General features: G+C 39.4%; 1 long non-coding RNA gene across 1 annotated transcript in view; it reads left to right on the forward strand.

Annotated features, from left to right (window-relative positions):
* LOC140618659 (uncharacterized) overlaps window positions 1–9584 on the forward strand; it is a 29471-nt gene extending 19887 nt beyond the window's left edge. Inside the window, exon 3 of the long non-coding RNA XR_012018725.1 lies at window positions 5778–9584. This is a non-coding gene — a long non-coding RNA (uncharacterized lncRNA). The remainder of the gene's footprint in view (window positions 1–5777) is intronic.
* The last annotated feature ends 15449 nt before the right edge of the window (window positions 9585–25033 follow it).

Consider the following 25033-nt stretch of genomic DNA (forward strand, 5'->3'; position numbering starts at 1 on the left):
AAGTGAAAAGATGCTTGTACACAGCCAATAGTGCCTTCTTAACATATAAAATCGACATATTGTTAGGCAGGGCAGAACGAATGCCAACTCATTTCAGATTAGGTTCCTGATTTATTTTAGTTCATAAAATGTCAGTAAGCAGAGAAAACAGAGTAAAAGTATTGTTCATGAGAAGTGTTGGCAATTCCCATCCCAAGTACTGCCTAGGAGAGGAAATCTGATTTAAAGAGCTTAATGCATATGAAGATGATGTAGAGCACGTGTGTGCACATGTGTGTTGTCAAGACAAAATATACAGTTTTATTCGTAAAGCAGCATTAATAGTAATTTCCTGGCTCCATTATCTACGGGCTGTATGCTATTAACCAGTCTACCTAACCACATTTTGCCTTGGTTTCCTTTTTCATAAAATGCGGATTAAAGTAATACCTACTAGTAGAGATTCTGTCCCTGACCAACCTTTAGTAGAGCTCCTCTGAGCCCTCTGCCTGACCTTGGGCTTATGTCCCTACCTTTGGCAAGAATCCTGATAAGTCAGTTTGGCCAGAATCTCCCACCCATGGTACATGATCTCCATTGATATCTGACCAAATTCCTCATCCCCCAGGGAATATCTTGGTATCTCATCACCCTGGCTTGTCTTCACCTGTTAGGTTACTTAGCAAGAATGACCTTAACCCCCTTGTAATCTTCTGTTTGCTACTAACCCTCTCCACTCTATAAATCCCCATTTCTCCTTGTTGCATTCAAAACTGAACCTAATCCTTCTTCCCTGCTGATAAACCACAGTACACTAGTTACCCTGAAAAAAAGTCTGCCTTATCCTTTTAATAAGTATCATGAATAATTTTTTTCTTTCACACTGCCTCATGGGATGGTTGTGATAAACAAATTAATATTTGCCAAAACATTTAGTTGCAATGTCTTTTACATAAATGGTTATTAAATAAGCAAAACAGACTGTAGTGTGGAAGGAATTCCTTATGTCTTTGTCAGACATCAGGTTAGGTCTTTATCAGATTTGGTATGTCCTATTCACTGGTCCCTGTCTCTGGCATATTGTTGGAGTTCAGTCAGTGCTTAAGGAATTAACATGTGAATCTCAGCTGATACAAAAGCATTTTTGCTGCAGCCAGTGCTACTTGTTTGTTGCATTTTATCAACAGTATTATAATTTCTATGTAATCCTTTGAAGGACTCAACAAATGGACTTTGAATAATTCCGGTCTATATGGTAAGAGTTTTTTACTGCATATTCTTCAAATGTCTTCTGATTATGACTTAATTTTACATGAAGCTTGATTTTTACATAACAACAAAAGAAATATATTCTTGTCTTGTCAACCCAAACATTCATCATTCCTTTGACAGTTGGACTTTTTTCTCAAATTAATAATTTGCCATTATATCTACCTTGTTTTTTTTGGAATTTAATAATGTTCAGTTTGTCTCAGGGCCTGATCACTTTTGGAAGCAAGAAAAACAGATCTCTGAGGGAATTGTGGTGACAAATGTCTGGACAGTCTTTAAATCGTTATACTAAACTCATTTTAATTTTGTTTTCAGCTCTTCTCAACTGATTTACGAATTAAGGAAGTAATTTACTTGGAATAATTTTGTTTCAAATCTAATCCCAGCTCCACAATTTATTATTTGTATAATTTGGGCAAATTATTTAAGCTCTCTGTAGGTCAGTTTCCTTGACTTTATAATAGTGTCTGCTCTCTAATAGGGTTACACTGTAGGTTAAATGGAATAGTCCTCTATAATATTAGGATAGTTCCTGGCATGTAATAATTGCTCAGGAAGAAAGAAATAGTATCCATGTTTGCTGGTTAATTTATCATTTGAAACAATTGTTTCTGTTGTGTAGTTGACCACAAATGAGTAAACAAATGGTCAGTTCAGTAAGGAGAATGATCCATCACTCTAAGTCTTTGTTTTTGTTTAAGATCAAAAGTGGAATTTTAACTGAATTCTACCACCAGGTATTATAAAACCATAAACAGAGAAACTGCAGTTTAGGATAGGCCAAGGGACTGTTACTGAATTGTTTCAAGATGTCATTTTAGCTACACTGTCGTATTTAGCTAGATGTTATTGATACATCTATAGGACATAGGACATATGCTATGGCCCCACCATTGATTCTTGAACCACATGGTTTGAACTGTGTGGGTCCACTTATGTGCAGATTTTTTTCCAATAAATACGGTACAGTCCTCTAAATGTATTTTCTCTTCCTTATGATGTCTTAATAAAGTTCTTTTCTCTAGCTTACCTTAAGAATACAGTGTATGAGATGTGTAGTGTACAAAATATGTGTTGATCTACTGTTGCTGTTATCAGTAAGGCTTCTGGTCAACAGACTATTGGTAGTTGAGTTTTAGAGCAGTCAAAAGTTAAATGCAGATTTTTGACTGTGTGGAGGGTCAGTGCCTCTAACATCCTTGTTGCTCAAGGGTCAGCTGTGTATGGTATACCGTAGCTATATTTTGGTTTATTTAGTGGGTATTGATCACTTACTAGGTATTTTGCAGATGATACTGCATTCCATGTATTTTTAAAACATTTTTAAAATTTAAATTAAATTCAATTAACATACAGAGTATTATTAGTTTCAGAGATAGAATTTAGAGATTCATCAGTTATATGTAACACCCAGTGCTCATTACATTTAGTGCCCTCCTTAACGCCCATCACCCAGTTACCCCATCCCCTCCCACCTTCCCCCTCTAGCAACTCTCAGTCTCTTATAGTTAAGAGACTCTTATAGTTTTCTCCCTCTGATTTCATCTTATTTTTCTTACCCTTCCCTTATGTTCATCTGTTTTGTTTCTTAAATTCCACATAGGAGCAAAATCATATGGTATTTATCTTTCTCTGACTGACATATTTCACTTAGCATAATACCCTCTAGTTCCATCTGTGTCCTTGCAAATAGCAAGATTTCTACTGCATTTCATATTAATTTGGAAATCATACTTTTGAAAATTGCCATGTTTCAGGCCTGGTGTGGTAAAATGTATCATTGCACAATTTTTAAAAAGGGGTTTGTAAAGGAAATGAGTAATGAACTAAGATAAATAATTGAAAGTAAATTTTAATCAACTTTCCAATGCAACAGTTTTTATGTTCCTGGAATGTAACTTTTCGTTTCACTTACAATGTTCACTTTCTTTATTCCATTTCCTTGATAATATTAGTAGAGATTGTTGAAAGTTATGAAACTGTAAGCATTTTTAAAAAAAGATTTTATTTATTTATTCATGAGAGACAGAGAGAGAGAGAGAGAGAGAGAGAGAGAGAGGCTGAGACACAGTCAGAGGGAAAAGCAGGCTCCATGCAGGGAGCCCAGTGTGGGATTCAATCCTGGGACTCCAGGATCACTCCCTGGGCCGAAGGGAGGTGCTAAACCGCTGAGCCACCCAGGGATCCCCCTGTAAGCATTTTACTAAGTTCAAAGAAATATAAATTTAAATTAATTCATATTTATCTTTATTTCTCTCATAATTTAAGTAATTCAGTGAGATTTTAGTATATCTATTTTAAAGTACTGGTTGAATTTTTCCCTATATGTTTTCTTTCTTTCTTTCTTTCTTTCTTTCTTTCTTTCTTTCTTTCTTTCTTTCTTTCTTTTCTTTCTTTTTTTTTTTTTTAAGATTTTATTTATTTATTCGTGAGAGACACAGAGAGGCAGAGACATAGGCAGAGGAAGAAGCAGGCCCCCTGTGGGGAGCCCAGTGCGGATCTAGATCCCAGGACTCTGGGATCATCACCTGAGCCAAAGGCAGACACTCAACCACTGAGCCACCCAAGTGCCCTCCTATATGTTTTCTTAATGAAATTCATTCTTGGTTTTCTAGTGGGCTGTAAACATTAGGAAATCAGAAACTTTCTGTTCTTTTCTGAGCACCCAGTATTCACTCACTGAACAGCAGGTAACACAGATGTTATGTTAACTGAGTGAGTGAAAATGTGTATAGAAAACTGAAAAAAATATATATATGGAAAGGTAAAATGAGAAATCATTGTTAACAGCAGCCTGCTAACAATTTAGTATATCTTTCAGTCATTTTTTTTTATTGTGGGTATACTTGTAGACTTAGGTGATATTAGTTTTTTTTTTAATATTTTATTTATTTATTCATGAGAGACCGAGAGAGAGAGAGAGAGAGAGAGAGAGAGAGAGAGAGGCAGAGACATAGGCAGAGAGAGAAGCAGGCGTGGGACTCGATCCCAGGCCTCTAGGATCAGGCCCTGGGCTGAAGGTGGCGCTAAACTACTGAGCCACCAGGGCTGCCCGATATTAGTTTTTTTATATATAAAAATGTAAGCAGTTTTCTTTACTCCTAAGCAAAGTTTTTAAAGAAAAAAAATGCTTTCAAGTTTTTACTTAAAAAAATTATTTGATAATGAGATCCCCCCCAACCGCCCAAATTCATGTTACTTCAGGTGCTTCAAATTTAAGATAGGATAGGGCTGTCTCAGGGCTGTGGAAGCTCAGAGTCCGAGTGTATACAGTAGCAATGTCTCTAAAGGAGGCTGTGGTTTGCAGAAGAGTCAACTTAGGCAGAATGGATAACGTAATGTGTCGTGAGCCTTTGGATGAACTCCATGCAATGCTAAGTTGGCAACTTACTACTTATTTGTAATTCTCAAGTACACAAGGTTCTGAACATCAGACTTTTTGTTTTTGGAAAAATCATAGGCAAAATTCATGTGTTGGTAAAACATAACCTAAGCCGAGTTGAGGCAGGTGTAACCCTCATTCATACATTCGACTGCAGAAACAGTAAGATGATTGGTTACCAGACAAGTATATTACCCTTCTAAAATTGAAAAGTTCTCAACACAGAATCAAATTCCGCCCCTCGGGCTTCAGATAAAGGATTGTAGACTTGTGTTTGCTTGGAAAACACTTAAATTTTTAATAAGGAGACAGTATGGTGTGGTTGTTAAAGAGTTGAGCTCTAAAGACAAAAAGCCCACTTTCCATTTACTAAGTATGACCTCTTGAGAAAGCTTCTGATACTCTTTATGCTTCAAATTCCTCCTCTTAAAATGAAGTACCTAATTTCCATTCATACAGGATTTTTGTATAAATATATACATAGTGCTTAAATGTTAGTAAGTTTTCTACAAGCATTGGCAACATGCATACTTCCAGGTATATATAAATTTGTTGAATATAAGCATGAAAAGGGGGCAGTCAAGATTAATGCTTAATATGGGTTTTGCTTATCAAATAGCAAATAATATTTGACAGGGGGAACAACATCTACATCTCAAAATGTAGATGTTTAAAAGACATACCCTAGGACAATACCACTTTGCCTCACTGAACAAATATTGAATCTCCAGGTCAGCAAATATCCAAGGATTATCCCAGAATAATTATTCTGATAATTGGTACTTTATAAACTGATGTTCAGTTTAACTGAGTGTAATAATTTATTAATAACTATTTGAAGAGAAAAAAAGCAAAGCAATGTAGGATAACATTTTATAACGTATCCAGATATGCTCGTTCCTTATTAAACATGCAACACCCAATGTTCTTTGTTAAAATAAAAAATTTCATTCAACATCATTGTGTATAAATTATTGATAGGATCATTTGAACAGTTTCCTAGTGGAATTCTAGTCTGGTTTTCATTTTTAGGGCATAGTATCCTTCTTCTAGATAAAACCATCTGCAGGTAGTCCATTTCTCATCTAACTATTGGCTCTTTATGTCTCTTACATGGAACTAACATCATTCTCTGTTTCCCAAGTAGTGAGAAGAGATGGGCTGCAATGTTTTTTCATTGATGATTCAAGATGATTCTTCTGAGGAAAAGCAATTTTAAAGGCTAATTTTCTAAATGTATTTTTCGAACATCCACTTTCCATTATTTTTAGTGTTGAAATTCTTAAATATATATTCTTTGAAAATAAGTGAATTTTTTGAAACATCAGTTTGTTACTCATTTAAGGAACCTAAGGAATATTGTTTCTCTGGAGACTTTCATAAATTGGTCTTGGAATATAATTTTTTTTATTGGTCAGGTTTCATTTGTAATAGGTGTTTTTCCATTTCAAGATGATATGTTTTTTTTTTATGAGAGAAATGTTTTGTTTTGTTTTTTCACTTCATACAAACCTTTTATCAAAAGATGGCCTAATGAATAGTAAAAAGATTTGTTATGTGAAAAAGTTCAGGTTTTAATTAGAATGTCTCAGTGGCATTTCAATTATAACTAAAATATCTGTACTCACTATACTGGCTTCATAGTGTCCTGTGTAGTCACCATTAATGACATTCCTTATGATTCACTGAAGAAGACTGACATTTATACTGGGTGAATCCTCCTGTTGAATGGTAGGATGATATTACATCAGACTTAGGGATTTGTGTATATAAATAGTAATGTGACGTATTTGGTAGTGAGGCTTAGAATGGATACTTTGAATATGGATACTATTTATGACTGCTTCCCTTATAACTGTATGTTGTGTTTACTTCATCTCTGTGATCCTAAGCCAAGTAAGTATATGACGAATCCATGTTAATATTTCAGTTTATCTTTTCCAAATAATTATTTTTTCAATATATAAATTATATATTCTTATGTATAAATTAAAAATACCTGTGAATTTCATAAAAATTTAAAATGTCCTTCAAAAGATAGAAACCAAGAAAGTGAAGTTAAACAAATCACAGCCTAGAAGAAAATATTTGTAGATCAGGTAAGTACGGGACTCATATCCAAAATATGCAAAGAACTCTTACAGCTCAGTAGTAAGAAGATAGGTAACCCGTTTAAAAAGTGGACAAATGACTTGACTAGGTATTTCTCCAAAGAAAGTGTCTGAATGACCAGAGTCAGTATGTGACAATGTGCTCAACCTCATTAGTCATCAGGAAAATGTAGACTAAAACCACAGTGAGAAGCTTTACACTCACATTTTAGAAATACCTAAAATCAAAAGGCAATGAAAAGATTTGGTGAGGATTTGTAGAAATTGAAACCCTAATACAGTGCTGGTTAGAATGTAAAATTGTACTGTTCACTTTTGAGAGCAGTTTGATAGTTGCTCAAAATTTCAGAAATAGGATTACCATATGACCCCATAATTCTGCTCTTGGGTTTGCATGCAAGAGAATTTTAAAAATATGCCCATGCAGAGACTTTAACACAGATATTTTTAGCAGCATTGTTTATAATAGCAACAAAGGGGAAAAGAAGAAGATATGTAGATAGAAAATAAGCATATGAAGAGATGTTCCACATTAGCTCTCAGGGAAATGCAAATTAGAACCACAGTGAGATACTACTATGCGCCTACTAGAATGGATACAATTAGAAAAACAATCATGGTAATCCCAAATATTGGTAAGGATGGGGAGAATCTGGATTACTCCTACATTGCTGAGAAAAACAGAAAATGGAACAACCACTCTGGAAAGCAAGGTGGCAGTTTCTTAAATAAATAAATAAACATGTGACCAGGCTATGACCCAGCAATTATCCTCCTGGGCATTTATCTCAAATAAATGAAGACCTATATTCAATTTAAAAACCTATATATTTACGTTTATAGCAGCTTTATTCACAGCAGCACCAAATTGGAAAAAAAAAAAAAAAGACAACCCAAATGTTCAATAACCTCAAGCAAACTAATATATACATACCATGGAATACAATTCAGCAATAAAAGTAACAAACTATCAATACCAACCACAACCTAGATGAATCTCCAGGGAATTTTACTATGTCTGAAAAGCCAGTCCCCAAAGCATACTGACCATATGTGTCCATTTTTAAACAATTCTTAGAAGGAGCACATTATAGAGATGGGGGAGAGATTAGTGGTCAGTGGAGGGTCAGAGTGCCAGGGATTGGGAAGAGGTGTGGCTATGAAAGGTCAATGAGCAGCATTGTGCTGATGAAGTTCTGTATCGGTGCCAGGTGCATCAGTGCCAACAGCCTGGCTGTAGTCCTGTGCTATGGTTTTGCAAGCTATTACCACTAGATGAAACTGGATAAAGTGTGTGAGACATGTCTCCACATTATTTCTTACAAGTAAATGCAAATCTATAATTATCTCAAAATAAAAGTGTTAATCAAAAATCCTGCAAAAATAGAATAAAGAATTTTCATAACCCCTTCACCTGGATTCCTCAAATGTCAGCATTTTACTACTTTGCCTTATAACCTAGAGCTACACTGTGTGTGTGTGTGTGTGTGTGTGTGTGTATACATATATTTATTTTCTCAAATGATTGACAGTAAGTTGTAGAAATGATGCCATTTCGCTTATAAATATTTCAATGTGTATTTTCTAAGAAACGATATTTTCATATAACCAGATTACAAATAACAAAACCAGGAAATTAACAACAATAACACTTTAGCTTTAATCAACATATCTTCTTAGATTCTTCTGTTTGGCCCACCAATGTCCTTTCTTGGTCTGGGATTCAATCTAGAATTCTGCATTGCATTTATTTGTTGAGTCTTTTAGTGTCCTTTAATCTGAAGAGTTCTTCAGTATTTGTTTTTCATGACCTTGCTGTTTTTGAAGAGTGATGGCAGGACAGAGAATATCCCTGTTTAGGTTTGATGGTGTTTCCTCATAATTAGCTTCAGGTTATGCATCTTGGCAGGAATACTATAGAAGTAATGTTGTGTTCTTTTTAATCTATACCCTGAGGAAGATTTGCCCCCTTGATTGAGGAAATGTTTGCCGGCTTCTGTACTATAAAGTTACAGTTTTTTTCCCTTTTTAATAAATGTGTATGTTATAGGGTGATACTTTGAAACCATGCAAATATCCAGGAAGACCCATTTGAAAGATGAGGAGTGATTGGTTATTTATGAGAATTCTGTGGGGAGACATTCCAGGAGGATGGAAATGGCATGTGGGAAGTCCCTAAAGCAAAGAGTCTTGAGCTCTCTGAGAAGAGAACAATCCCATTGCAATTGGGGTAGAGAGAGAGAACAAGATGAATGGGAGTGGTTGGCAGGTACTGTACCATGAAGGGCCTCAAGGCTGTGCTGAGTATTTTTTACATTTTAAGCTTTAATACCCAGGTAGTGGGAAAGCCTTCCAAGTTTTTAAACAGATGAGTGAGATGCCCAAAAGTGTGTTGTAGAAAGATCGCTCAGACTGTATCAGGAATAGATTGGAGGTAGACAAGAGACTTACATGTTATATTCGAGCCTTATATCTATTTGCAATTTATTTTTGGTACACGGTATATTTTAGGTACCCAGTTCTTTTACTTTACAGATGATTAATTTTCTCAGTATCATTTGAAAAAATAGCCTTTAAAATTATATAATAAAAGAATATATATTTATTCCTTCAAAAATTATATATTGAGTACCTATGACGTTTCTGGGAGCACTCTAGAGAATGGGTTACAGGCAGAAATTCCTGCCCTTGTGGAGTCACATCCTATAATATTTATTTTAGAGTAATTAGATAATACAGATAAGTATTTGGAATTTTCTTCCAGGTATCATCAATGTATACAATTGTACATATTTTTGTATATGTTTATGTAGGTTTTTTAAAAAGCCTATAATCCCACAATGCAGAAAAAACTATGATTAAAAAAAATAAAAATAAAACAAAACTATGATTAAAAATTGTGATGTATATCGTTATAAACACAAATGCAACTTCAATTTTTCCTTTGATGTGGTGTAATATATTTTATTCTTTTTGTAACCTTAATGTATGTATTCACTCAATATTTTTTAAATGTCTTGCCAGATTTTTAACTGTCCTTGTACAACATAATTCTTATTTGTTCTATAGTATTCTATTGTATTACTATACTGTAAATTATTTAACCAATCCCAGAGTCTAGTCTAAAATGGAGCAATTGAGTTGAAGGAGGTCAATTGTTCTGCATAATGAACGAATTCAGTATATTTTCCCCTGGTGGCTGTAGAGTAGAAAGTATGGACTAGTTCATTGAAAGCTAATTCACTAAATGGTCTATTTACCAAAAGTGGAGGTCTGTAGATGTGAATATAAAAACAAATGAGAAGAGTGACTTGGTATAGAGGAAGCTTATTCTAGAAATATAATGGCATGGCAATCCAAGAAGAGAGACAGCCAGTAGGGGGTCTGCAATGTGGAGCTCCAACAGATTTTAACAGATATGGTAACTGATGTTTAATTTTAAGCTGCCTTATTACCCCCCAGATTCTCCAAACTATTGAGTGGAAATGACATTTTTGCAAAGAAATGTGAACCAGAGCCTCAAGTAATATAATTTTAGTAAGACACAAAATGACATAGCAAGAACGTTAAGCAAAACTTATACTTTGACTGGATTTTGAAGCACAGACTTAATTATTCTCATATAATTAGTAGAAATGACACAGCACAATCAAAAAATGCATTATATTATCTATTTAGGGACAATGTACCATAGCATTGAGATGCTTTGAGCCTCACATCAGAAGTGGCTGTGTTAGAATTTTGGTTGAGCCACTTGCTTGCTCTGTAACTTGACACGTCTCTTTTCAAGAATGCTTCCATACGTGTAAGCCTGGAGTTACTATGAATATCTAGCACATAAGCTGTGATGAGGATTAAATGAACGCATACATATTAAGTACTTGGCATAGTGCCTGACATGTCAGCTAAAAGGTATTGAGCTTACATGATGATGATGATGATGATGATGATGAAGCACATGTTCAAAGCTTTTGATACAGACTGCCAATTTGCTCTCTTCAAACCTCTAAAGTTCACATCAAATTATATTTCCACCATGGCATTTGAAAGATCATTTTCCCCTTTCATTCTGGAAATTATAGTGTGTAAATCTTCAGTAATTTGGATTTAAAATCAAGTATCTATATAGAGACTGTTTATTGCACACCTTGTCTGTGCTGGTCACTTGGTTCAGCATGGAGGACACATAGCACATTAGACATACCTGGGTCCTGTTCTCCTGGAGCTTATATTCTGGGAATGTTCTTTCTTTCCTCATTGATTTATAAGGATGCCCAGCCCTTTTCTGCAAACACATAACCTTGTGTTGTGATAAATCTTTAATTTTGTTTATGGAGCATGTGCTATACGGAGTTCTTAGATTTCATCTAATTTTCTGCCCTTGGCAATACTTAGCCCCTAGAGGAAGTCCTGTGGTCTTTTCTTTCTGCTCATTGAGGTTGCCTTCTTTGGAGGAGAGCTGACATCTACTCATCTGAGTGGGTCTTTTCGCCAAGTTATATAAAGATGGCTTCTCAGTAGATAAAATTTACACTCCTGGGGATAGGAAGAATACAGTGGCGCTCTCCATGTTAAGCTGAGTTTTATTTATGAAGTACCATGCTAAACATTGGGGACCCAGTCATGGTTAGGCTTCCTTTTAGTCTGAGAACACTCAAAATCTTCCTAAACCACCTGTCCCCAGAGAGCATCCTATTAAGAAACTATCACAGAATTTGGACAACCCTTCTAGCCAACCTCCTCTCCAGAGACATCATTAATTGCTTGCATCCCCTGTGTGCCACAGTAGTGCATTACATTTGGCTTTACCGTCTTACATATGTCACAGGCACGTGGCTCTGAGTTCTCCAAGGGTACGATTTATGTGAGAATTCATCTTTGTATCACCAGCATTTAATATAGCTCCTAGGAGGGAATTGGAACATAGTTACTGAGATATATTATCACATTGCTTTTATATTATTTTGGTTTTGTCTTCTCCACTAGAGTGGGAACTCCACGAGGAGGATTATATACCATCAGTTTTTGTAACTCCACCGTCTCTCCCGCAAGTAGATGCTTAGAATTGTTGTGATATAGGAGGATTAATGAAAGACTCTGCTAATTAAGTTCCTTAACTAGAAATGTCTCTTTGGGGATCGTGGATCCAAGTAGACCCTAAAAAAGGTGACCATGTAAGCCGAAGTATTTCTTGTATTCAGGTAACTTTCCTCTGTCACATAGTAACTGCTCCATGAGCCTATTTCAGATCCCTCAGGCTCTAATATTAGTGACCTATTCTTCTGTTAGGGCATGTTCTTCATTTTGAAACAGGTGGATTATACATACAGATAGAGTAAGGTCAATGCATTAATTATAACCAAGTATTTTCACAGGCATGTGAACCAGTTTATAAGTGCCTTTCTAAGTTTAATTTGTTTGGGAAAAAGCAGAGGAACAATTTCTATAACCTTCTTTTAGATGTAAATTTGGGATGGTGGACCACGGGGAGCAAAATGGCTGTGGGTAGCTAGTAGGGAAGAGTTGGTATTAGACGAGGAAGTAAATTTAAAAATTTAAAAAATTGGTATCCATGGTTTATATATTCATGTCAATTGATATAGAACATTTATTATAAATATGACAACTCTCAGGTGAATGAGATTTTAAGACTGACATTTTATTCATTTACATTAAGAGCGTGCCAGATACTGTTCCATGGTTCTCATAAATTTTCCCATTCTTGCCTTATAATACCCTTAGGAGGAATATGCTTTTATTATAGATGTGGATACTGGAGCCCAGAGGGGGTAAGAAGGGGCTTGCTGGTTTCATGGTGGTTAATGAAACAAGAATTGAATCAGCTGGTCTGGCTGCCTAGTCTGAGCTCTTAGCTCACACTCTATGGGTCACATGGAGTCAATAGAAGAAATGGTTAGAACGTAGAGTTGGGAGACTCGGAAAGAAAGTGCTTCCAGCCATGCCTATCAGATGTGTAGTGGGGCCTCTTTTTGTTTGTATGCTTTAATCAAAATGAACAAGGAAATTATCTGTATTCATTTAACAACTATCAGAAATTATATCTTTTTGCTCTCCTTTAGTGGCAAGTGTCAAAATATCCATTCCCATTTGTGCTGGCAGAAAAATTAAATTTACTGGCTCAAACAATTGAACAGAATAGGGCAAGATCTAGTTCAGGTCGGGCTGGAAACAGGGACTCACACTGTTAAAAGTTACTTTCTTTTCTTTCTTCATTGCTCAACTCTGCATCTTTTCTTGATTCCATTCCCAGACAACCTTTCTTTTCTATTTGCAGCGTGGTTGCCAGGACAACCTCAGGCTAAATCCTACCAAAGTCAAATCCAGGGAAGAAAAGCGAGCCCTTTCTCCCTAATATTTCTAGGGAAAGCCTCACTGTTCACTTTTGCTGATCGGGCTTAGATAACATGCCCAAATCTGAGTGTGCTCAGGACTCTGGTTCAGTTCTAGGATTGATGAGGTTATGTTGAGAATGGAAAGGGGAAGATGCCTTAAAAATCCATGGGTGGCTGGCCAAAAAAAAAAAAAAAAAAAAAAAATAGATGCTGAGGCAAGATGCGAACATTGACTGCAAATTCTGAATATAAGTTCTGTGAAAAGGTAATCCAGCTTCTTTTTAAATTATTCCATCCAGTATGATCAGTGGAATTTAATACCTGAATGTCCTACCTTTAATGAACTACATCTAGGTTTACAAAATTAATAAGCCACTGGATTGGTTTGAGGGCAGGTTGGAGAGAGAATTTAATGAAATTCTGCAATGTAACACCTGTAGATTGTTTTCCTCATCCTCCAACAGCAGAATATACATAATAGAACTAAGGCTATGATTATGTGTCCAACCAGAGACAGTGCCACATCAATTAAGATTGCCAACGGATTATGGAGAACAGACACAATATGCCTTGACAGAGCAGGTGAATCAGTTTTCCACCTTGATGGGTGAGAGCAGAAGGAAATATTTCTGGCCTATATGAAACTCATGACTAATGTATGTTTACCTGGACCAGACTCTCCCTCTACTCCTATTCATAATCATTGTATTTTAGTCTTCCTGACTTCAGGGTTTTGCATTTTTGTTTGTTCCTCAAAGTTCATTGAAGAGTAATCTGTTTATTCAAATGCAAATAGAGGATGGGGATGAAATCTCTAAGATTCTTCTTCCTACTCTGTGTGGGTGAACTAGAGCGGGTGGGACTGGGTGAAGAAAGAGGGGGGTCTCCTTCAGGGCATTATGCGTTTGTGTGAAGAAAGGCAACAATCCTCCTGGAGTGCCCAGTGACTCCACTAATTGATACTTGGATATTTTGAAGAGTCCATCAGATGAAATGAACTGTGTGTCCAACCGGAGACACTCAGTGCTACATCAATTAAGATCGCCAACAGATTATGGAGAACAGACACAGTGCACCTTGGCGGAGCAGGTGCATCATTTGCAAGGTTCATCTGATGAGCTGAACAGGAAGTAAAATTGAGAAGAAGCCCAAATCTCTCCCTTTAAAAAGAAAAGGATTTTTTTTCCTTAAAAGCTAAGGAGATGTAAGCGTGACTTCTAGCAAAGCAATCTCAAAGGACAACTTGAGACATTTCCTTGTATCATTACCTGTTAATATGGGGCATGTAATATTAGCAAATAGGCTTCAAAAAAAGAAAGTTCAGGGAAATCAAATCTTGGCTAAAGATCAGCAGTTAACAGTGGAGAGTATGGAGGAGAGGGGAGCCTGGTGGAGTCGGCTCTGAAATTAAACTGCTTCCTTTTGGTTCACTAATGATCTATAGAATGCTGGGTTGAGTCCCTTGCTCCCTCTAGGGATTAGTGTTGCCATCTGTAAAATGGGTCATGATACAACTACGTTTGTAATAAGAGTGTAACGGACTAGGGGAAGTAGAACTTTGGTTCAGTATCTCACACGGAAGTGGCATTTGTTAAATGTTTTCTGTCATCGTCCTCTCTTGGCTGCGGGTTCTGTGCCAAGTGCTGTGCCGAGAACGCTACTGGTACTATGTCCTGAAGGCCTTTGGATGTGCCAGTTATTATTGGGCTCTGCGTTTTTCAGATAAGGAACAGGAGGCTAGGAGAAACATAATTTTCTCAAGTCCTACACCTTGTGAATTATGGAGCAGCTCGAATTAAACCCAAGTTTCTCTGACTGCAGATCTTCTGAAATTTTTATATTAAAAAAAAAAAAAAAGCACCTGGAAATTCAGCCTGTTGTGGCTTGCATCCTGATCACCGCTAAATTCTTTCCTCGAACGCTGGTTTTTACCAGGAGCTGCCAGAGACGGCAAGAAATAAAGAGGAGGTACTTTCTTGGGCTGTTAGATGCTTGTAAAAATGGATACAGACAGAACCCAGGGATTACTGGTATTATTTTTTTAAACTCTGCTTTTTATAAAATAGAATTAGGTCAAAACTACAAAGCACTAAATATTCTTAATCACTGTGCTTAAAACCTCATAAGGGAGGGGGAGCAGTAGTGCTAGTTTAGTTAGTTGAACCAAATAGGCGAGATATGACTCGGTTCTGTTAAATCCTCCTCCCAAACTCTGTAGCTGCCAAAATATGTTAAGTCAAGGAGGGAACCAGGGTGAGACAAGGAAGCTGCCTGAAATGCCTACTGTTTGCATGATGCAAATGCCAACATGTAGGGTAGCTTGCATTGCTGCATGACAAATGCTTACAAGTATAGGGGTTTAAAACAACACCTCTTCCTTTTCCCACGGTTTCTGTGGGTCAGGAGTCTTGGCATGACTTAGTTGGGTCCTCTGTAAGACCACCTTTAAGGTGCCAGCTGGGACTTATCCAGAAGGTTGGCTGTGGGAGAGCCCACCTCCAAACTCACAGTTAGCAGAATTCACTTTCTTGTGGCTGTAGGACTGAGGGCTTCAGCTTGTTGGTTGTCTGCTGGAGGTCACCCTGCACATCTGGAGGACTCTTAAAGCTCCTTGTTGCTGGGGGTTCCCCAATGTGGTTGCTTGCTCATCAAGGTTGTCATGGGAATAAAGGAGTCCAGCAAGATGGGCGTGCTGTAGGCTTTTTTTTTTTTTTTTTTGAGATTTTATTTATTTATTCATGAGAGAGAGAGACACACACACAGGCAGAGGGAAAAACAGGTTCCCTGCAGGGAGCCTGATGTGGAACTTGATCTCAGGATCCTAGGATCATGATTGAAGCCACCAGGTGTCAAATAATCATGTGTTAGGTTGGGTGGCTGCCTTCTTTTATTTTGTAGGAAAAAAAATATTTTAGTGAATAACAGACCATTATGGCTTACAGGATAGGAGGAGTCAAAGTGAGGAGAAGAGGCATAGAATGTCAGTCAGTGGGTATCTCATTTACTGGAATTCTCACAAATGTGCAGTGAAATATTATGAGTATCTTAAAAAATGTCTGACTTCAAGACTCACCAGATCCAAGTCACAATGTTCAATAAATAAAGGGATTTATTTTTCAAATATTAAATCTCAAGTTGAAATAGCTTCTAGGTTGGCCACTGCAGAGTTTCAATGATGCTATTAGGAGCCCAGATTTTTTATTTTTATTTTTTTACTTTCTGCTTTGTCATCCTTGGCATAACGTCTCACTGCCCTCAGGATCACACAATGGCTGTGGTGGGTCCTGAGCTTACATCACTGTTCAGAAGCAGAAAAAAGAGCCTTTCTCTTCCTTGCATCTCTTCCTTTTTAAAGAGATAAGAAACATTTTCAGGAAGCTCTGGCCATGTATTCTCACTGTATCTCCTTTGACAGAATTGGGTCATAGACCACTTTCTAAACAAATTAAAGAAGGGGGATGAAATTGCCATGATTGGCTCAACTGGATCAATACTTAATGCTTCAGGCTGTGTCTGGGGTCTCCTCCTTAGAACACAAAATGCTGGGGTTGAGGATAAACAAAACGAGCTATTGGAGCGGGAAGTGGGTGTGCACACACGTGTGTGCCTGTGTTGAGTGCATAGAGGTCTGTGTAGAAGGTGATGCTGTGAATTAGGAAAATAGCAGTTGTATACTATACATTTCATGTGTGGATGGAATCCTCCCCCACCCCCACCCAGGCACACAGACTAGCTACCTGATAGAATACTGTAAGTGTAAGTACTCTAACCTGCCTGAAACTCACCAAGGGGAAATACTATTATTCACTTTGCATATTTTTTTAAGATTTTTAAAATTTATTTATTCATGATAGAGAGAGAGGCAGGCTCCATGCAGGGAGCCTGACACAGGACTAGATCCCGGGACCCCAGGCTCATACCCTGGGGCCAAAGGCAGGCGCTAAACCGCTGAGCCACCAGGGATCCCCCACTTTGCATATTTAAAAAAATATTTTGTTTATTTATTCATGAGAAACACACAGCGAGAGGGAGAGGCAGGTTCTCTGTAGGGAGCCTGATGTAGGACTCGATGCCAGGACCCTGGGATCACAACTTGAGCCAAAGGCACTCAACCTCTGAGCCACCCAGGTGCCCCTACCTTGCAGAGGCCTGAATGTAAAGTGTGTAGCCCAATGCCTACCACCAATCAAGTGCCCAGTAAGTGGTGGTGAAAGCTTATCATGATTACGCTTGATCTTGTTTACTAATGGCAGCACACACTTGTGCAACAGGTTTGACTCTGCCCCAATAGAGTGAATAAAATAATGAGTTAAGATTCATAGCAACTTGGGACACCTGGTGGCTCAGTCAGTTAAGCGTCCACCTCTTGATTTCAGCTCAGGTCATGATCTCAGGGTCGTGAGATGTGCCCCTGTCTCTGCTTGAGATTCTCTCTCTCTCCCTCTCGCTCTGCCCCTCTCCACCCTCCGCATGCACTTACACATGTGTGTTTGTGTGTGCGCATGTGTGTGCGTGCATGCATACTCTCTCAAATCTTAGGAAAAAAATATTCATAGCAACTTTCTCAGGCTCACCAGGGTGCAGGAACTCATTTAAAAGAAGCAGCGCATCTACAGAGATGACTTCTTGGACAGTGTGGCATTTCTCCCCCATTTAAAGCTTCTGTAGAGCTTTTCCAAATCTCCAATATAAGTGCCACACAAACACCCTTGCATGGACACCAAAGTCGTTTTTTACTTTTATATGTACTATTTCTCCCCTGACAGTCTCATCTCCCAAACCGAGGGCCCCGGGCGATTGTTTGTTTACGGCATCTCTACATCTTCCTTTCTCCTGCACTTCTGGCCCGGAAAGATCATAAACTATTTGACCATGAGAGCTGGCTAAATTTCCCTAGAAGAAGTAGTTCATGAACTTTAATTAAAGCCATTAGGAAACTTTTATCTGGTTATTATTTGTCCAGAATAATGGAGAGATGACTTAGGAAAGACAATGCCGCATTAAAAAAAAAAAATGAATAAAAAAAATGTAGAAAGCTCCATCAGCCTGAAACCAAACATTAAACAGGGTGCGAATATAATGCTGCATTCGTGAACCAGACGTTTCAGCGAGTCAGATGTGATAAGGGTAGTTGAGGGAGGGTGCTTGTGGTAGAACTGGGGCTGATTGGGTGAGGAGGCCAGAGGAATTCTCTGGGAACAAACCATACTGCTTTGACAGAATTTTTTCCATGTAAGTGCTAAAAACCCAACTCAAAGAGGATTGAGTGGAAAAAAAAAATGCATTCATTAGCTCTGGTCTAAAAAGATGGAGGGCAGCCCCGGTGGCCTAGTGGTTCAGCCCAGGGCGTGATCCTGGGGACCCAGGATCGAGTCCCACATCATGCTCCCTACATGGAGCCTGCTTCTCCCTCTGCCTGTGTCTCTGCCTCTCCCTCCTTCTCTCTCTCTCTCTCTGTCATGAATAAATAAATAAAATCTATAAAAAAAATAAAAATAAAAAGATGGAATCCAGGTTCAAGGTCTTGTTGCCACGCCCTCTCCCACCCCCCACCATGCTCCCTACTCACTCTTCCTTTCTCAGGCTGGCTTCCTTCTCAGGCAGGGTCTCCCAGAGAGTAACAGTGACCTGCAAACTGTTGAGGCCTTCAGGGAGCCTTGCAGTAGCCCCAGGGGGAGGACCCCCAAGAGCTTCTCAGTCTTACTCAGTTCAGGCTGCTATAGCAAATTATACCACAGATGAGGGGGGTGGGCCTTAAACAATTTACTTCTCATGGTTCTGGGGGCTGGGAAGTCCACCATCAAGGTCCTAGCACACTCAGTATTGGTTAAGAATCCATTTCCTGTTCTGTGGATGGTGGGCACCTTCTTGCTATGTGCACACAAGGGAGAGAAGCCTCTCTCTTCTTAGGAGGGTGCTACCCCCCATCATGGGCCCCCACCCTCATGACCTCATCTGAACCTAATCACTTCCCACCAAAGACCCACCTCCAAATACTATCACACTGCGGGGAGGGGGTGGGGGTAGGGCTTCCATATATGAATTTGGGAGGACACAGACTTGCTGTCCCTAACATTCTTTTGCTCACATTGTTGCACAGAAATCAGGGAGCTGGTGTCTGGCTCTGACATCCTGATGCTGTGGTTAGGGTGAGAGAGGAGAGAGAAAAGAAGTAGGAGGTAGTGTTCTCTCAGGTTCTCCATCAGGCTCAGGACTGAGGTTTGTGGAAAGACAGAGTTGAAAGTTAAGGGGGCCAGGGCTGTTTTCCCCAGGAGGCTGGCTGCTTTCAGGCACAGGCAGTACTGCTCAGGTCCTGGGGGCAGAAGGATTCAGAGATTTATGAGAAATTTCTCCCCAGTTCTGTGAGATGCCCAGAGACTGGCCCCTGGGGAGCACTGCAGGAAGCTGGCCTGGTTCCTCCTGGAAGGCTCTGCTCTGCATGCAGCAGGACGGCTTGAGCACAGAGATGTTCTCAAGGAGGATGCCTTCTGAAGCTGACCATGCTGGGCCCCTCCCTTAACTCACTGTGGCTCAGGGACTGTATTCCCTTTCTGTGGGGCATAATAAATTGCCACAAATTTAGCAGCTCAATACAACACCCATTTATGATCTCACAGTCCTTTTTTTTTTTTTTTTTTTTTTTTTTAATTATTCACGACAGAGAAAGAACAAGCAGGGGGAGTTGCAGAGGGAGAGGGAGAAGCAGGCAACCCAGTGAGTAGGGAGTGCAATGTGGGGCTCGATCCCAGGACCCTGGGATCATAACCTGAGCTGAAGGCAGACCGTTCACCAACAACTCCCCAGGCACCCCATGATCTCATAATTCTGTAGTGAAAGGTCCACGTGGGCTTGTTTGGGTTCTTGGCTTAGGATCTCGTAAGGCTGAAATCAAGGTGTTGGCCAGGCTGGTTTGATCTGGAGGCCAGATTATTGAGGGGAGAGTCCACTTTCAGTATCATTCAGGATCTTGAGGTCCCAATTTTTTTTAGTCTGGGGGGTCAGTCTCCACTCCTGGTGGTGGTCCTCATTTCCTATCCTCATTTCTGAGCATCTCCCTGTCACCTCCCTGCTTTTATAGGACTCACCTGATTAGGTCAGGCCCATGGGGAGTCATCTCCATATCTTAAAGTCGTCTGTGCCATATATCACGTATATAATGTAACCTCACCAGACAGTAAAATCCATCTACCATATTTAGCCAAGGGATTATGCAAGGTGTGTATACCAGGGTGGTGAGAAATCTCAGGAAATGTTTTAGAATTCTGACTACCTCAAGGACATCAACAAGGAGCCTTATCTAGAAGATCCTTGGAGGACAGGCCTGAACCAATGTGAAATACCCCTCGGGTCTCACCAAAACACTTGTAAACACTTGATAAAGGAGAGAGTGGACATTCCTATAGGTCCTCATACAATTATATTTTAGGTACTGATATTAGTATCTTATTTCTATCCAAGTAGCATATAGAATTGTGATTATGGGGCCAGATTGATTAATTGATTAATTGGTTGATTAATTTCCAATTCTTGTTGTGTCATGAACTAGCCCTCAGAATTCAGGCCACTTTCTAACTTCTAAATGCCAGTGAAGGGGCGCCTGGGTGGCTCAGTCGTTAAGCATCTGCCTTCGGCTCAGGTCATGATCCTGAGGTCTTGGGATCCAGCGTCGTGTTAGGCTCCCTGCTCAGCAGGGAGTCTGCTTCTCCCTCTGCTCCTCACCCTAGTTGTGCTCTCTCTCACACAAATAAATGCAATCTTTAAAAACAAATAAATGCCAGTAAAGCCTGGGAAGAATTATGTTATATGGACAACTAGACTCTTCTCCTTTTGCAAGCCATTTTCTGGGAGCAGGAAACATTTTTTCTGCTGGTCCACTCCATAATTTGGAGGTGAGAGAGGTCAAGTTCCCCTGTGATGGAGTGGAACCAGTGGAATGCTAATTAAGTGACATCTGTTATAAGGGGTCTCTGGGAAGCAAAAGATTTGCTGCCTCAAAAGCGATGATTTTATTTTGTCCCATGAGTTCCGGTCTGTTCATTTTCTTCAACAGGCAACATGTGTTTAAGTAGGTTATCCTTTATGTGTTACCACACTCATTATAACTATTTATGTCTGAGGAACATATCCTATCCTCTATTATTTCTAGAACCTTAACTCTGTAAGCAAAGCGACACCAGCCCACCCCCCATCACTCCCTGCCCATCTTCATTATTTTGCCAGTTAGTCACTTTATCCTGCACTATTCATAAATCTAATTCTGGGTAGAATATTTTGCCAACACTTGTCTAAAAGAGAGTACTTGAAGCTTGGTATATGGCCACCAAGAAAATGTTGGGGTTTTAACGAACTATTTTAAATTTAACACTCCTGGATTTATGGCCCTTTGGCCAGGTGCTGAGATGGTGATTCTCTTAAGGAAAGGTTGAAGGGAAGGGTAGAAGAAGAGTCTACATTTAAAAACAGCAGCAGGGGTACCTGGGTGGCTCAGTCAGTGAAGCATCCAACTCTTGATTTTGACTCAGGTCATGATCTCAGGGTCAGGAGAGCAAGCTCCCACATCCCTGCTCAGCATGGAGTCTGCTTGTCCCTCTCCCTCTGTTCCTCTCTCTGCTCACACCTTCTCTTGCATAAATAAAAATGTAAAATGTTAAAAAGAATAAATATAAAAAAATATAAAAACATGAAAAAAAATCTCAAAAAAATGATTTTTCACACTGTAGAAATATCCAAATTAGAAAGAAAAAAATGTCCAAATTGGAAGGGTTTTCACTCATCCTTTTATATGAAATGCGATAGGTGGATTGCCTGGGTGCTCAGTGGTTGAGCGTCTGCCTTTGGCTCAGGGCGTGGTCCTGGGATCGAGTCCCACATTGGGTTCCCTGCGTAGCCTGCTTCTCCCTCTGCCTGTGTCTCTGCCCCTCTCTCTCGGTGTCTCTCATGAATAAATAAATAAAATCTTAAAAAAAAATGCAATAGGTTTACTAATTATCACCAGTCTTCTTTAAAGGCCACTTGAGAAGCTGTCTATAGAACATACTTTGGAATTTGCTGTTTTTCAATAGAGTTCTAGACCACGTGCTGAGTCAGCAGAACTGGGGCGATGGTAAGATGATTGGTATCTCTATGACTCTCTTTTCCTCTAAATTGTTTTTTTTCTATGTTAAGTTTTCCAATTAATTTATTTCTCTCGATAAAATTTTCCTTTTGCTTTTAAGATATGTTATATCTAGGCCTCTGAGCTGGGGTTACAAAGTGGCTAATAAAAGAACGAGTTGGAACATTTTGTCTTGTCAAGATGCAGTGGCTGGATGTCACAGCGGGAGAATCGTAGACTGAAACGTCATGGGTTTTTTTTGGGTGTTGTCAAAGACTCAGTGGGGCAGCATGATTTATAAAACGGGAAGACCAGCTTATAATAAAACCATATTTCATCAGCTCTAAAATGCCACTTATTAAAATATGCCACCAGATTTTATGTACCACCAAGAAAGAAAGAAAGTTTTGTCAAATGGGCTTTATCTTATTGGGTACTACATATTTTTGTATTTCTGTGTAGATTCTTGAGCTCTGCTTTCGGGTCAAGTTAGATTACTTAGAAATAGTTTGATCCTTTCAAGTCTTATTTTTAAGATTTGTAAGGTGGGACCTAACTAAGTATTAGCTTTTTGCCTAGGGCTAATTATTCACAACTCCTGAATCAAGACCCTCTGGGTACCCTCCAACAAAAGACCCCATGATGAGAAGGGTTTTTCAGCCTGGCTCATGGGAGTGGCCAACAGTGTCTGACCCTGTGTAAGTACTCTTCACTGTTCCCTCTAATTCTTCTAAGTGGTTCTTGCCTCAGCCTTGGAGGGTTTCCTCACAAGCATGCCTGCCTTGGTTCTCACTGGGCCCCTCTGCAGGTCTCTGCGATTCTCTCTCTTTTTCAAGGTTCTGTGTTGTGAACTCTGACCTCCATTGTGTCTTTCTCTTGTCTCTGTTTCCTCAATTCAAGGAGTCCACACGCCTCCACCAAGCTACCTCTCCCTTTTCCAAGGCTGGAAAACTCAATTTTGTAAACTGGGGAAATCATAGGGATTACTTCATTGGCTTCCCATATTTACTGAGAACCAGCATCCTCTGTGGCTGAAGTCCAGTGTCTTGTAGACCATTGTTTTCATACGTTTTAGTAGTTTCATTTTTTTTTTTTAAGATTTTATTCATTTATTCATGAGAGAGACACAGAGAGGCAGAGACATAGGCAGAGAGAGAAACAGGCTCCTCACAGGGAGCCTGATGTGGGACTCCATCCCTGGACTGGGATCATGCCCTGAGCCAAAGGCAGACGCTCACTGCGGAGCCACCCAGATGTCCCTTATTTTTGTTGTTGTGATTGTGGTTGTATTTTAGACAAAGAGAGAAAGAGAGTGAGTGGGTGAGAGAGCAGGGTGGGGAGGAGTAGCGGGAGAGGGAGAAGCAGAGTCCTCACTGAGCAGAGAGCCCAATGTGGGGTCAATCCCAGCGTGCTGAGATCATGACCTGAGCTGAAGGCAGATGCTTCCCCAACTGAGCCACCCAGGTTCCCCAATCAGCACTTTAGAAACACTTCTTTGGGCTGTGTTTTTTCTGTAACTGCCCCCTTGCTTTCCCAGTGGAACTGACAGTCACATCCCTATGGTTTTTTGGCAACAAAATGATGTGACTCAGGCTGGTAAGTATAACCCATCCCACAGCGGCTGGTGTAAAGATGGTTCATACATTATAAACTACACAAATCCTAGTTATTTCTAGGAAAAATTACTAAAGTTTTTAAGAAACCACTAATCTTTTATCTAGTCTCACCACAAAGACAAGACTGTCATGGAGTTACAGGCGTTAACTTTAATGCCTGTGTAGGCGAGTGCCGACATTTCCTGCCATACTGGGATGAATGGGGGGAAGACACAGCCTTTGGATTCAGCTGTGATAGGAGACAGAACTTTCAGGTTTTCAATTGTGTGAACCAACATGTATTTCTCTCCTATGATTTTGGGCTTTTTTCTCCCCCTCTGGTTTTGAATGAAGATTCCATCTCTTAAAACCAAAGGAATCCTGCTAACACATTCTCTAAGCTTCATCTTTTACATTCTAAGAACAGAGCATGTCCCTCTTTGTGTATCTATAGTGTCATCTACATCTCTTTTCCAGTGTCGTGAGGATCAAATGGAATGGTAGTCCACTCTAGATCGGGTTTTCTCTTCTGATAACAGTTCTTTCTTTTGCTTTTTGGCATTTAGTAGATTTAAAACTGCCACCCTGACTCCTGCCTGAGTCGTGAGTTGATCATGTGACCCAGGCCCATGGGCACTTTCCATCCACCAGCCAAACTGATTGGTTCAGGGATGGACATATAATCCAGGATGTCCCAATGAGACCCGATGTTCCTATAAGCCTCTACGTGGAGAGGGTCTGCCTATGAGAGATACCAACACTGAAAAGTAGGACAAAGAAATAGAACAACAGAAGGAGGGAGAAAGCAAGATACAGTGTTAGTGATTTAAGGCGCTTTAATCCACATATGCATTTTGAAATTACGTAAGTAGATAAATTACTCTTTTTTTTCCTTAAGCCAGTTTGAGTTGGGGTTTTATCACTTCTAACTTCCATGGCATGATGGTGGTGGTGATAAAGATGATGATGATTGCTGTTACTTCTGGTATTATGTTGTAATTAATCTCTTATTATTGCTGCTATGTCATCCCTGGAAATGGGGGCCGCACAGGTGGGGAACTAGATTGCTTTCCTCCACCCTGCTTCTCTAACCCCTGCACAGTGAGCGGGCAAAGTCTTATATCAGCATGCCTCCACCCATGCGATTTCAGCCCTTGCTGCATACAGTTGACAAAAGACCTTGCATGCTTCCATTCCAGAGGTGCTTCTCTACTTCACATGAAATTCACCCCTTGCCAATACGTCTT

Source organism: Canis lupus, chromosome 26 (genome assembly GCF_048164855.1).
Source record: "Canis lupus baileyi chromosome 26, mCanLup2.hap1, whole genome shotgun sequence".
Taxonomy (NCBI): Eukaryota; Metazoa; Chordata; class Mammalia; order Carnivora; family Canidae; genus Canis; species Canis lupus.